Below are 15,611 nucleotides of genomic sequence, written 5' to 3'. Positions count from 1 at the left end.
AGATTATATCATTGATATATAGAGTATCATTATACATTCTAATATTTCTCTATAAGTATACCCCGAACATTTACGATATAAAATAAACAATGCGCACCGCATGTTTCCGAGTCAATCGGTTGGATAATATTTTTATTATATACCCACTTTTTAGCTAAATGACCCAAGTTAAAATTGTACGTAGTAGGTGAATTTCCAAACGAACAGAAAAATTCTCCCTTTCCCGATTCAATAAACACAGCGACCCAATGAGAACCTGGTTCCGTTGAATCGTCCGTATTTATAATAAAACAATACGTTTTCTGTTTCGGCGGTTTTTTGGGAATCGCGTCTTTGGAAAATGTACCAATATAAAATGGGCGCGTTCTATAATCACATTTCAAAAATTCCTCAAGCTGATAAGTATTCATGATAGAATCTTTTGTAGTTCTTTGGGATAGAATGAACCCAAGATGACTTGTTTATTTTGATCTTGTATGACGTAAACAGGACGAGGTCTATTAATCACTCTCTTAATAGTAAACACTTCCTTCGACCAGTATCCCTTGTAGCCTTTAGTAAACGCTTTCGGGGCTTTTGTTAATCGAACACGTTCACCGACTTTGAATTTGGCTTTTTCCCTAATTGATTTTTTACCGTAAAGATTTTTCCAAACTAAATGCTCATTATCAACCGTTACTTCACACGGTTTGAACCCGGTCGACCTGTGTACACTGTTATTATACGATCTAACAATTTTCGGTAAATCCTTAATGAAATTTGGTTTCTTAGTTTTAGTAATTAAACGATATATTTTGTTCTCGAGAGTTCTATTGGCGCGTTCTACGATTCCGCATTTTATGTCCCCGTAACTTACAAAATGTTTTATATCGTTCTTTTTTAAATAGTCCTGTACGGTCTTATTAAGAAATTCCTTCCCTTGATCCGTATTAATTTTCATGGGTTTATTAACTTTGTGAATTTTTTTTAGCGCCTGTAGAACGTCTTTCCCGCTCTTTGTTTTCAAAGGTAACGCGGATAAAAAGCGCGATAAAACGTCAATGTTAACTAAAATATAATTATAATCCGGTTTCAACTCGTCCAAAACTATTAAATCCATTTGATGAATTTCATTCAGTGACGTCACATATGTCGGTGTACAAGCAAATTTAAGCTTTCGGTCTCTATGCAACGTATAGGGGTCTTGCGTTAACAACCATTTTTGAATTTTTGTCTTTGGAATAAAGGGCAAACTTTTTTCTAATCGCTTGACACCGCCTAATCCCCCTGGATTTTCAGGATCGTAATAGACCTTCTCTATGGTTTTATTCATGGCCGCGCGCTTTGACCTTTTAACTTGTAATAAAAATGAAACAAACCATATTCTTAAATTTATACCATTTATTAAAACAAAAATTCTGTAATAATTTCATTTACATCGTGAACCAATGCATGAAATAAATTATGTATGTTTAAAGAACAATGTGGGTAGTTTTCGTTAAAATTATTTAGAGTCTTTTGATAATTGACCAGAGGAAGAGCTCTTTTCACATTAGCCTCAAGCGTTTCAGACCAATGCGAAGCTACGGGAAGGCACGTAATGTCATGAGCCAATTGAAAGTGACAAGCTGTATTTTCACAGGATCCCGTTAACGACATTAGAATCTCGGTTAATTCGTCTATAATACATTTCTTCATACACTGGTAACAGTTTTTTCTCTCCTGAATTTCCGTATTAAGACGTTTACACATTGCAAAACCGTTTGAAGTCGAGTACAAGACATTATACTTGTCATTAGCTCCGCGGACGTGCGAACGCAAATCAATAAATTTACCTCTTTGGCATATAAATCCTTCGAGTTTTACGTAATCGGTTAGCCAACTATGAAATCGGGTTGGGGGTTTTGTCAAGTCAAAGAATGTGTCAATTTCATCGGAAAATGTCCATAAGTTTTCCCAAACGTTAAGATTAAATGAAACGTATTTTCTATGCCCTTGGCGTTTAATTTCAAGATCGGTACCCGGAATGTCATTTGAAAGAAAAATTTCCAGTTTATCAGAGAGATAATGAGAGCGTGACATGATTGAACGATTGCGCGCGAGGAACTGTTAAACGGCTTAAGGTAAAGTGCTTTAAATGGATTTTATTCGGCGTTATAAATTACTTTGCGATCGCGTGTTATCAAAATCTCATTATACATGTCACATTATGGGTTAATGCGTTTTTAAATTGCACATCGAGTCGTAAACTACCGTCCTTTCTAAGAGACATATAATCCCCACTAGCGTTGTTGTGGCTTGTTAGATCGAACAGAAACATGCTATACCCGTATCTAAAATTTTTAAAACTTATGAAATTACCACGGTCGGCCCCATCGATCCCCATCGCGGAAAAAAGACTCTGATAAGGTAAACAATAATTCCCTTCGTCGTAGTCCATTTGGAACCGATCGGGAGGATAACGATCAGGACCCACCGAGAGTGACAAATCGGTCACGTTTAAATGGTCAAATTGTAAACTATTACTATTCAATGACCCGATAAACGCATCTTCCTTGACAAAAACCACAATAGCTCGTTTCGGTAATCTACCTAAAATGATGTTATCGCGGTTTATACTCGTTAGGCCTCTAGCTACGCTAAAATTTTTAACAATCGTTTGCGTTAAGGGATAGATAGCTGGAATATCTGATTCTAGCATTTTTGCATGCGCCAATACGATTGAAGGATTAACTTTAACTTTTGTCACGTACAAGTACGCTTGGTCTATAACTAATTTATAATCCTTGCGGGCTTCTAACTAAACGAAATCGTACCGGAACTTGGTTTAACATAAAATTATTAATTTTGCAAATATCAACAGACAAGGGCCCCATTATTTCAAAGGATTGCGATTCTTTTGATCTTGAGCCTCGCTTCAGGGCCCCGTTGGACTCTGACTTGAACGCATCTAACCACATTTCCGTTGGTTTGGTCGTGGACTCCATATAAAACATTCCGTTTTGGAGTTGCGAATTTTTTGCATCTTCTCCATAGTTGACTAATTTTTCAATGTACGAACTGTAAGCATAGCAGTTGTTCGCGGACTGGGTAGAAGTATCCCCGAGATAACAATCGCATTGACTAAAAAGCGACCCTATTAGATTATTCATTGGTGCCACTTTTGTTTCAACGGCGGGGACATTCGATCCATCATTATGTAAAAGTCTCAGTTTCAATTTTAACATAGTTTTTGATAAATCCATATATAAATCTTCCGACGCGGGAATAAAAAATTCCAGAGGGCCATTGTCCGATAAATTGTTTGTTGGTAAATATCTTATTTCCGTTGTGGTAATTACATTAGTATTGGACAATGGGCGTTGAAAAATATCTAGCTGACTTAGCATTCCCTCGTAAACCGCCATTATTATCCTAAAAAGTCAAGTTTGGTTCTTTTTGTCACTCTCCGTTTGGACACTTTTTTTCGTTTCCTAATGGGGCCCGTTCGTCGTTTACGGCAGCCGCTGCCAGACTGATTTCTCTTTAATCGATCAGCCGCTTTATGTAATAAATTGCTACCGGCGATTCTTAAATTGTTCTGGACCTGGCTTGGATAGGGTGCTTTTGGGTGGCGCATCAACTGGTTTGAATGGTGATTGTTTGGAAGGACTATCGAGTACCTCGTGGCATGCTAGATCTATGATATCAGGTTGATTCTTCGGGATGTCTACTTCGAAACGAGTTTTCTTAATATTTACTTTATTTCCGAAATCTAATCGACGACGGACCTTATTGACCTGGGAGCAGGGGGGTGTTTCGGATTGGTTCTAAAAATTAAACTACAAAAATGGTGTAAAAAATAGACTGAATTAATAAACTATTACTTTGCGGTCAAAATCCATCGTGCCAGAATAATTTCCTAACAATAAACGGTCATTTAAAAGAGGTAATTCCCCAAATTTTAAAATGAACTTACAATTTCTTCAAGTCGAATGCAAGTTGTGAAATAAATGCAAATAAAGCGCGTCCCTCTATTTATAGTCGCAAAACCCCCTAGTGGGACGCTTAGGAACTTCTATAACACATGCTAATTTTCATAACGGTTTTAGGTACTCGTAATTTTTCGTTCTGGTTTTTTTATATCAACATGTGGTAAATAAACCCCCTAGCGGGATGCTTAGGAAACTCCATTTTCTAACGGTTTTGTAATAATTTTTACGTACTCTATTAACGTAACGGTTTCTTTAAATAAATCAATGTTTTCTCGAGAAAAATTCCATACACGAACCTAACCTCGAGCTATAGAAATAGTAAATCAAATATTTGGGTTAAGATTACCGGGTATAAAAGGCGAGATTTTTTCATATTTATCACATTTCGCCCGGGGGAAAGCACGGTGCGCCCCCCACGCGTATCCAGAAAGAGGGGGGTAAACTACTGCTCTGTAGCCCTTTATGTTGCATTTAACATCAATGGAGTTACGTGGCGTTTTCTGCACTCAACCAGGAAACGGAGTTGCGATGGATTTCTAAATAACTTGCCTCTGAGCCTCCAAAAGATATTAGTCATTGTTATCGTGTGCGGATTCACTTACAATTATATAATTTGACTAATCCTTAGCATGTCATTAACTCTAAAAAAATTAAAAACAAACTATTGCGTAGTGAAAAAATATATTAAAAGTACCGTTACACAACTAGTTTCGATAGCATTCGGTTTCATCGTCAGGTGTGATATGAAGAGTAAGTTACACAGATATTTAGAAATCCATCGCGTGAGGGTGGGGGGGTTATTATTAAATTAAATTACACAATTTTTAATGACTTAAACGTAAGGGGTACAAAAGATAATAAACAACTGGGGGGGAGAAAAAGTTTAATTCCCTAACGACGCTGAAAAACTACCTGGGCCATCATCTCTATTAAATAACTGATTACGTTTCTTATGGTATAAAATTTCCAACGATTCTCTTAACTGCTCAGCCCTAGCTGAACATATCCAAAATAACCCTAACCATGCATGTCATACAATTCGAGGATAGCAAAATCATATGTAAATTAGGCAATTACTTTAAACTTAACTTAAGAGAATCATTGAAAATTTTAGACCATAAGAAACGTAATCAGGTATTTAATAGAGATGATGGCCCATGAAGATTTTTAGCATCATTACGGAATGAAACTTTCTCCCCCCCCCGTTGATTATTATCTTTTGTACCCCTAACGTTTGAGTCATTAAAAATTGTGTAACTTAATTCATAATGGCCCCCTCCGCCCCTCACGCGATGGATTTCTAAATATCTGTGTTACTTACTCTTCATATCACACCTGACGATGAAACCGAAAGGTATCGAAACTAGTTGTGTAACGGTTATTTAAAATTTAAATACTTTTAATAAATATCTTAATTATATGCGTAGGATTAGTAAAATTATATAATTGACTTAGTTCTTTTCTCTTGAGATTCTCTTCACAAGCAGGGCTCTTAATTTTATGTAGTTTGAACATATACGTTGCTTGTTATTGTCACGAATCAAACCCAGGCAATTTGGATAATGTAAGCCATTTGTATATTGATTTAAAAAAGCGCACTTTAAAACTGATTTTGAATAATTTACAAATTCGTCTTCGTTGCTTCCAGAACATGGTTTGTACGAACCAAAGTGGTTAAAAAAATTAGTATTATTTCTAATGTATTAAGAATTGGGAATTTGTCTTGGAGATCTTTTTAAAATTCACTCTTAACAAGTCTTGCAAAAACCTTAATTTCAAATTGAAATTGCTCATTGATTTCAATACTAAATCCTGCTTCGTTTAATTTAGCTGTATTTGTTGCTACTAAACCAGGAAAATTTGGTTTTCGGAAAAGAGTCCAAAAAAATTATCGCTTCTTCTGTAATTAAAAATTCCAATACAAGGAAAACAAATCTTCCAAAGATAAACAAATAACCCAGAGGCTCAATTTTCATGTCAAGCGTTTCCTGTACTAACGAGGATTCCTCAGATGAACTGGTTTCCATAACGGTAGAATTTAATACGCTGTCACTCTGATCAATGAGTGTATCGTTTATTTGTACACTGACATAACTATCAATGCTATCGACGGGGATATCGGTGGCCTCTCTTGGATCCTAATAGTGTTAATATTTGTAATGAGACAAGCTATATCTTAAAATCAAATTATTTCCAACTTTCAATCATATATTTTGTCGGGTGATAAACTTAGGGTCCGGAAATTCATTTGTGGGTCCTCCACCAGCCACAAAATGCTCAGAACAAATGAAATGATGTTTTTATTACGATTGAACTTAAAGAAATCTGGTCTAACACAGGCATTAATCCACCGTTTGCATTTTTCAAGTTGGGTTTTCGGTTTAGGAAACGGGAAAAAAACATATTCCTTTTATAAAATTCTTACCGGACGAACGACTATTGTTTAGGTAGTCTTTACAATGACAACATTTGTGTTTAGGCATTTTTATTTTAAAAAGAAAAAGCTTTCTTTTCCGAAATACTTCTAACAACTTACTAACGTAAAATCTCTCGGAAACTGTAACAGCCGACGGAGATAGTCACATGACTAAAAACGCACACGCGCCGAAGAGAAAGTTGGCCTTCTCTCTTTTCAAAAAGGTTCCGACGTAAATTGAGAGAAAGCGCGCGGTTCTGCAGAACGTACGGCCCTCTCCATCATTAAGTCCTCCCAGCTAACACTAACAAGGAGAGTACCCGAGGTGTTTATTGCCGATTTTGTTCAAAGTCGGCCGTAATGTAGATCTATATGAGATATGAAATTTACCAAAAGGAGACGTTGCACTACCCCTTCGATTTGCCATGGCAACCGAAAATGTTTTTAATTACTTAAAACAAAAAAATCTCCATTAATAAAGCATGGGATTTTCTCGGTTTCACAGGGTCCTAGCTACGAAAATTTAAAAAAAATGGAAAATCACGAAATGGGTAATTTGGACCACATTTAGGTAAATTTCATCAAGTTTGGGTAAATTGTAACAATTTTTTTTGTAAAATAAGGAAAATATCTTATTTTTGTTTTAAGTGTTCAAAAACCTTTTCGGTTGCCATGGCAAATCGAAAGGGGAAATTTAATATCTCATCTAGGTCTACATTACGCCCGACTTTGAACAAAATCGGCAATAAACACCTCGGGTACTCTCCTTGTAAGTTTAATGTGCTAAGGTTTCGATGAACCAGGGCCATCGAAGAATGAAGATAAAATGTTGGATTACATTATACTCAGTTCAGGGCCGTAGCCATGCTATAAATGTAGACAGGGCGAAACGTAATTTAGGAGGGGCTAGTAGTATTCAGTGCTGACTTTATAGATTTACTTCGAGGAACGCCAGGTCGGGCAAAAACAATTCCAGTACGGGCGGCGCCAAAGCTACGGACTGACATTACCCTATTGCATAAAGTCAAAAAATTCGAGAGCATTACGAACTATTTTTTTAGTGCCCGCCCGCGAAACTGCTTTTGAGGTCCTTTCCAATCATAGATAACATTTTTCGGAATCCTTTAGGGAGTAGGGCCCTTTATTTACGCTCAAGGGGTCAACGGGGTTGTGGCTCTGCCGGTTCTTCGTTACGCCACCGCACCTCCCACCTGACATTTTCTAAGTTTAATTAGTAACAAAACAGATACACTTAAACCAATTTCGATATATTTAGTTTTATTTATTTAGTCTTTTAAGTTAACATATATACTTAGCGGCAAACGTGAGAAGTTTATAAACTTCAGGATTTCCCTCTGTTAAGCAGACGAATTTCCATTATATAAACGCAAATTGTCTGCTTAGCAGTCTAAAGTCTAGCAGTTTATAAGCTTTTCGCGGTGCTTTAATATATTGTAAATGATCAAAATACCAGAAGGTCATAATAAACTTCTGGAAATGCATATTTCCCGAATACTTAAAATTGTTGGAAACATTCGATAATATTGACGACGTTAGTGAATATTGTACGATCCCAATCGCTTCCTCGTCCTCTTCGATAATGGTTCTTGGTCTTCCGTGGACGCTTCCAATATAGTGTCTAAATTTCGCTTCTTTGATTTGATTTTTTTTCTTTTTCTTTGGGGCTTCCGAATCCACATTTGGTGGTGGTCTCTTCGGAGTTTCAAAAATGTAATTTCTCTATTTACAACTGGAATTCTTCTTCTTTTCTTGGTGAATGATTGACCAATTTTAATGCCGATTTCTGTTTCCTGGTCGTCGCTATTTATCGTGATACTTTTCTTCGTTTTTTTGTTTGATGTTGTTTATCGCGTTCGTGATGTAATTCGGTTCCCTAATTTCCATATTTCTACAGTGCCGGGGATCCACAATTTCAGGAGCTAGACACTCGTAATAAAATCGTTTCAAAATCGGGAACATTTGATTTTTCCAAAATGAATCGTCTCTCTTTATCCGCTCAATTTCAATTCCTTTCGGACTCCAAATGATAAAATCGCAAAATACTTTCTTTGTGACGTGTAACTTTCCATGAATTTGAAAGTAATAGTTATGGTTGCGTTTCAACTTTAACTTTCCTTTTACGTTTTCGGTACAAAACGTTTTGGCGTATTGCGGTCCTTCTAACGGGTGCATTTTTTCAATAGTTTTAGGGCATTTCACTTCAATAATCCCCTCCTGGCCCGCAATAGTTCCGTCGGGGGATGCCGCTATGAAGCCGTTCTCCGCGTCGACCAAAAGACCGCATTCAACGACTTTATTTCCAGTGGTCGTTTCGTATTTATCAATGGCAATTGCTTCATTGGCTTTACCATATTCCATGGCGGAAGTTGACGTGTGTGGCGTGTAAAGAAGAGTTTTCACTAAAATAGCGCATTTAGTGGTATCTCTTCGTTTTCACACGGTGCCAAAATACGAAGCCGTCCACCTATATTTTCTTTCATCAACCCAGTTTTGATTAGAAGACTGACCTCTGGTGTTTTCTTCTATCGTCGCCTGACCGTTGGAATCAACCGTTAATCGGTTTACCAAATCATTGATACGGCTTGTGAGCTCCTCAGGGTTAACATCTGGCTCCGGCCAATTTGGTCCATAACCGGCGAGTTCAAGTTTGATTTGCGCAGCTTCCGCTAACATTTTCTTCTCTTTTTTTCCTTGTCCGTCGAAGTCCTTCGCTAGACAATGTTTTTCAAAATTCTATCTTTATCTTTTCTGGCAACGTGTCTTTTTAGAACCACGTTGGGGCTCTTTTCAGTTATTCGCTTATGCGTATGGTAGAGCAATCCTCTACCCTTTGATTGCTTTAATCCCACGCCGTGGCATCGAAAATAAAAGGAACCAGTTTTACTGCTATTAGTTCTTTTTCCTCCGCAAAAATTAGCGACTAGAGACATATAATTTTCCGCACTGTTAGTATTTCGGCTTTGGCGGCTAACCTATTCACAGTCGTCATTATTTTTATGAATAGGTCTCGATGTATAGTGCTCATCATGTTTTTGCAGAAATAATCCCTACATTTACTATTATCTCCATAAACATGCTTAGGTACATTCAAGAGATCGGCTATGAGAAGTTTGACGCACTCTTTATTTTTCGCGGCGTTGGAAATCTACAATCTGGCGCCTCTAGTCAGTTTGCGGATTTTTTCTGGTGTCAAAACTCTTTTGTACTGGGCTGAGATTTTGGAGTATTTATATAAATGTTTCGTCAAGTTTTTCACAACATGGTTTAAACATTCAATTTTCGACACTTCAGAGCCGTAAGGCACCTTTTCCGGTATTTGTTTATAAACGTTGGAATTGCCGTCTCCTATAAATCGTCGATACTGAATACCGTGTATTTCTTCACTTTGTCGGAATCCTTCCCACAAAATCGCGCCTTCCATACTTTCAGAAGGACCATTCCAATTACGGAAACATCGATGCTCCTTGACAGTTTTGTTTTGGCGCTCGGAAAATTCGCAAATGGAACAGTACTTATTTTTGACGCCCAAATACATAAAGTTATGTGTTTGTACCCCGCCGTTCCGCTGGGCACTACGGCGGCACACAAGACAAAGAGTCATGCCGGACAAAAATGCACTTTGCGAAACAAACGTTCGGCCAGTGAGACAGCCATAAAGACAGGCTTACATATGGCAAACAAACGCCGTCATCATGGCCCAACAAAAGGCGACACCATGGGCTGCCCTAATTCCCACCCTCGCACAGCTGAGGACTAGAGTGACTTCCTCTTCCACCACACAAATCCTCCCCAGTAGGATATTGAATGCCAAGTATGGAACACCCCCGAGGTTCCAGTGACCCAGCGCCCCGATCACAAGACACCAACTATGAAATCGGGTTGGGGGTTTTGTGAAGTCAAAGAATGTGTCAATTTCATCGGAAAATGTCCATAAGTTTTCCCAAACGTTAAGATTAAATGAAACGTATTTTCTATGCCCTTGGCGTTTAATTTTAAGATCGGTACCCGGAATGTCATTTGAAAGAAAAATTTCCAGTTTATCAGAGATAATGAGAGCGTGACATGGTTGAACGATTTCGCGCGAGGAACTGTTAAACGGCTTAAGGCAAAGTGCTTTAAATGGGTTTTATTCGGCGTTATAAATTACTTTGCGATCGCGTGTTATCAAAATCTCATTATCGAATTCAAAATACATTATACATGTCACATTATGGGTTAATGCGTTTTTAAATTGCACATCGAGTCGTAAACTACCGTCCTTTCTAAGAGACATATAATCCCCACTAGCGTTGTTGTCACTTGTTAGATCGAACAGAAACATGCTATACCCGTATCTAAAATTTTTAAAACTTATGAAATTACCACGGTCGGCCCCATCGATCCCCATCGCGGAAAATAGACTCTGATAAGGTAAACAATAATTCCCTTCGTCGTAGTCCATTTGGAACCGATCGGGAGGATAACGATCAGGACCCACCGAGAGGGACAAATCGGTCACGTTTAAATGGTCAAATTGTAAACTATTACTATTCAATGACCCGATAAACGCATCTTCCTTGACAAAAACCACAATAGCTCGTTTCGGTAATCTACCTAAAATGATGTTATCGCGGTTTATACTCGTTAGGCCTCTAGCTACGCTAAAATTTTTAACAATCGTTTGCGTTAAGGGATAGATAGCTGGAATATCTGATTCTAGCATTTTTGCATGCGCCAATACGATTGAAGGATTAACTTTAACTTTTGTCACGTACAAGTACGCTTGGTCTATAACTAATTTATAATCCTTGCGGGCTTCTAACTAAACGAAATCGTACCGGAACTTGGTTTAACATAAAATTATTAATTTTGCAAATATCAACAGACAAGGGCCCCATTATTTCAAAGGATTGCGATTCTTTTGATCTTGAGCCTCGCTTCAGGGCCCCGTTGGACTCTGACTTGAACGCATCTAACCACATTTCCGTTGGTTTGGTCGTGGACTCCATATAAAACATTCCGTTTTGGAGTTGCGAATTTTTTGCATCTTCTCCATAGTTGACTAATTTTTCAATGTACGAACTGTAAGCATAGCAGTTGTTCGCGGACTGGGTAGAAGTATCCCCGAGATAACAATCGCATTGACTAAAAAGCGACCCTATTAGATTATTCATTGGTGCCACTTTTGTTTCAACGGCGGGGACATTCGATCCATCATTATGTAAAAGTCTCAGTTTCAATTTTAACATAGTTTTTGATAAATCCATATATAAATCTTCCGACGCGGGAATAAAAAATTCCAGAGGGCCATTGTCCGATAAATTGTTTGTTGGTAAATATCTTATTTCCGTTGTGGTAATTACATTAGTATTGGACAATGGGCGTTGAAAAATATCTAGCTGACTTAGCATTCCCTCGTAAACCGCCATTATTATCCTAAAAAGTCAAGTTTGGTTCTTTTTGTCACTCTCCGTTTGGACACTTTTTTTCGTTTCCTAATGGGGCCCGTTCGTCGTTTACGGCAGCCGCTGCCAGACTGATTTCTCTTTAATCGATCAGCCGCTTTATGTAATAAATTGCTACCGGCGATTCTTAAATTGTTCTGGACCTGGCTTGGATAGGGTGCTTTTGGGTGGCGCATCAACTGGTTTGAATGGTGATTGTTTGGAAGGACTATCGAGTACCTCGTGGCATGCTAGATCTATGATATCAGGTTGATTCTTCGGGATGTCTACTTCGAAACGAGTTTTCTTAATATTTACTTTATTTCCGAAATCTAATCGACGACGGACCTTATTGACCTGGGAGCAGGGGGGTGTTTCGGATTGGTTCTAAAAATTAAACTACAAAAATGGTGTAAAAAATAGACTGAATTAATAAACTATTACTTTGCGGTCAAAATCCATCGTGCCAGAATAATTTCCTAACAATAAACGGTCATTTAAAAGAGGTAATTCCCCAAATTTTAAAATGAACTTACAATTTCTTCAAGTCGAATGCAAGTTGTGAAATAAATGCAAATAAAGCGCGTCCCTCTATTTATAGTCGCAAAACCCCCTAGTGGGACGCTTAGGAACTTCTATAACACATGCTAATTTTCATAACGGTTTTAGGTACTCGTAATTTTTCGTTCTGGTTTTTTTATATCAACATGTGGTAAATAAACCCCCTAGCGGGATGCTTAGGAAACTCCATTTTCTAACGGTTTTGTAATAATTTTTACGTACTCTATTAACGTAACGGTTTCTTTAAATAAATCAATGTTTTCTCGAGAAAAATTCCATACACGAACCTAACCTCGAGCTATAGAAATAGTAAATCAAATATTTGGGTTAAGATTACCGGGTATAAAAGGCGAGATTTTTTCATATTTATCACATTTCGCCCGGGGGAAAGCACGGTGCGCCCCCCACGCGTATCCAGAAAGAGGGGGGTAAACTACTGCTCTGTAGCCCTTTATGTTGCATTTAACATCAATGGAGTTACGTGGCGTTTTCTGCACTCAACCAGGAAACGGAGTTGCGATGGATTTCTAAATAACTTGCCTCTGAGTCTCCAAAAGATATTAGTCATTGTTATCGTGTGCGGATTCACTTACAATTATATAATTTGACTAATCCTTAGCATGTCATTAACTCTAAAAAAATTAAAAACAAACTATTGCGTAGTGAAAAAATATATTAAAAGTACCGTTACACAACTAGTTTCGATAGCATTCGGTTTCATCGTCAGGTGTGATATGAAGAGTAAGTTACACAGATATTTAGAAATCCATCGCGTGAGGGTGGGGGGGTTATTATTAAATTAAATTACACAATTTTTAATGACTTAAACGTAAGGGGTACAAAAGATAATAAACAACTGGGGGGGAGAAAAAGTTTAATTCCCTAACGACGCTGAAAAACTACCTGGGCCATCATCTCTATTAAATAACTGATTACGTTTCTTATGGTATAAAATTTCCAACGATTCTCTTAACTGCTCAGCCCTAGCTGAACATATCCAAAATAACCCTAACCATGCATGTCATACAATTCGAGGATAGCAAAATCATATGTAAATTAGGCAATTACTTTAAACTTAACTTAAGAGAATCATTGAAAATTTTAGACCATAAGAAACGTAATCAGGTATTTAATAGAGATGATGGCCCATGAAGATTTTTAGCATCATTACGGAATGAAACTTTCTCCCCCCCCCCGTTGATTATTATCTTTTGTACCCCTAACGTTTGAGTCATTAAAAATTGTGTAACTTAATTCATAATGGCCCCCTCCGCCCCTCACGCGATGGATTTCTAAATATCTGTGTTACTTACTCTTCATATCACACCTGACGATGAAACCGAAAGGTATCGAAACTAGTTGTGTAACGGTTATTTAAAATTTAAATACTTTTAATAAATATCTTAATTATATGCGTAGGATTAGTAAAATTATATAATTGACTTAGTTCTTTTCTCTTGAGATTCTCTTCACAAGCAGGGCTCTTAATTTTATGTAGTTTGAACATATACGTTGCTTGTTATTGTCACGAATCAAACCCAGGCAATTTGGATAATGTAAGCCATTTGTATATTGATTTAAAAAAGCGCACTTTAAAACTGATTTTGAATAATTTACAAATTCGTCTTCGTTGCTTCCAGAACATGGTTTGTACGAACCAAAGTGGTTAAAAAAATTAGTATTATTTCTAATGTATTAAGAATTGGGAATTTGTCTTGGAGATCTTTTTAAAATTCACTCTTAACAAGTCTTGCAAAAACCTTAATTTCAAATTGAAATTGCTCATTGATTTCAATACTAAATCCTGCTTCGTTTAATTTAGCTGTATTTGTTGCTACTAAACCAGGAAAATTTGGTTTTCGGAAAAGAGTCCAAAAAAATTATCGCTTCTTCTGTAATTAAAAATTCCAATACAAGGAAAACAAATCTTCCAAAGATAAACAAATAACCCAGAGGCTCAATTTTCATGTCAAGCGTTTCCTGTACTAACGAGGATTCCTCAGATGAACTGGTTTCCATAACGGTAGAATTTAATACGCTGTCACTCTGATCAATGAGTGTATCGTTTATTTGTACACTGACATAACTATCAATGCTATCGACGGGGATATCGGTGGCCTCTCATGGATCCTAATAGTGTTAATATTTGTAATGAGACAAGCTATATCTTAAAATCAAATTATTTCCAACTTTCAATCATATATTTTGTCGGGTGATAAACTTAGGGTCCGGAAATTCATTTGTGGGTCCTCCACCAGCCACAAAATGCTCAGAACAAATGAAATGATGTTTTTATTACGATTGAACTTAAAGAAATCTGGTCTAACACAGGCATTAATCCACCGTTTGCATTTTTCAAGTTGGGTTTTCGGTTTAGGAAACGGGAAAAAAACATATTCCTTTTATAAAATTCTTACCGGACGAACGACTATTGTTTAGGTAGTCTTTACAATGACAACATTTGTGTTTAGGCATTTTTATTTTAAAAAGAAAAAGCTTTCTTTTCCGAAATACTTCTAACAACTTACTAACGTAAAATCTCTCGGAAACTGTAACAGCCGACGGAGATAGTCACATGACTAAAAACGCACACGCGCCGAAGAGAAAGTTGGCCTTCTCTCTTTTCAAAAAGGTTCCGACGTAAATTGAGAGAAAGCGCGCGGTTCTGCAGAACGTACGGCCCTCTCCATCATTAAGTCCTCCCAGCTAACACTAACAAGGAGAGTACCCGAGGTGTTTATTGCCGATTTTGTTCAAAGTCGGCCGTAATGTAGATCTATATGAGATATGAAATTTACCAAAAGGAGACGTTGCACTACCCCTTCGATTTGCCATGGCAACCGAAAATGTTTTTAATTACTTAAAACAAAAAAATCTCCATTAATAAAGCATGGGATTTTCTCGGTTTCACAGGGTCCTAGCTACGAAAATTTAAAAAAAATGGAAAATCACGAAATGGGTAATTTGGACCACATTTAGGTAAATTTCATCAAGTTTGGGTAAATTGTAACAATTTTTTTTGTAAAATAAGGAAAATATCTTATTTTTGTTTTAAGTGTTCAAAAACCTTTTCGGTTGCCATGGCAAATCGAAAGGGGAAATTTAATATCTCATCTAGGTCTACATTACGCCCGACTTTGAACAAAATCGGCAATAAACACCTCGGGTACTCTCCTTGTAAGTTTAATGTGCTAAGGTTTCGATGAACCAGGGCCATCGAAGAATGAAGATAAAATG

Source organism: Leiobunum rupestre, chromosome 4 (assembly GCF_980474605.1).
Source record: "Leiobunum rupestre chromosome 4, qqLeiRupe1.1.hap1, whole genome shotgun sequence".
NCBI lineage: Eukaryota > Metazoa > Arthropoda > Arachnida > Opiliones > Sclerosomatidae > Leiobunum > Leiobunum rupestre.
Note: the sequence above shows the minus strand (reverse complement) of the source record.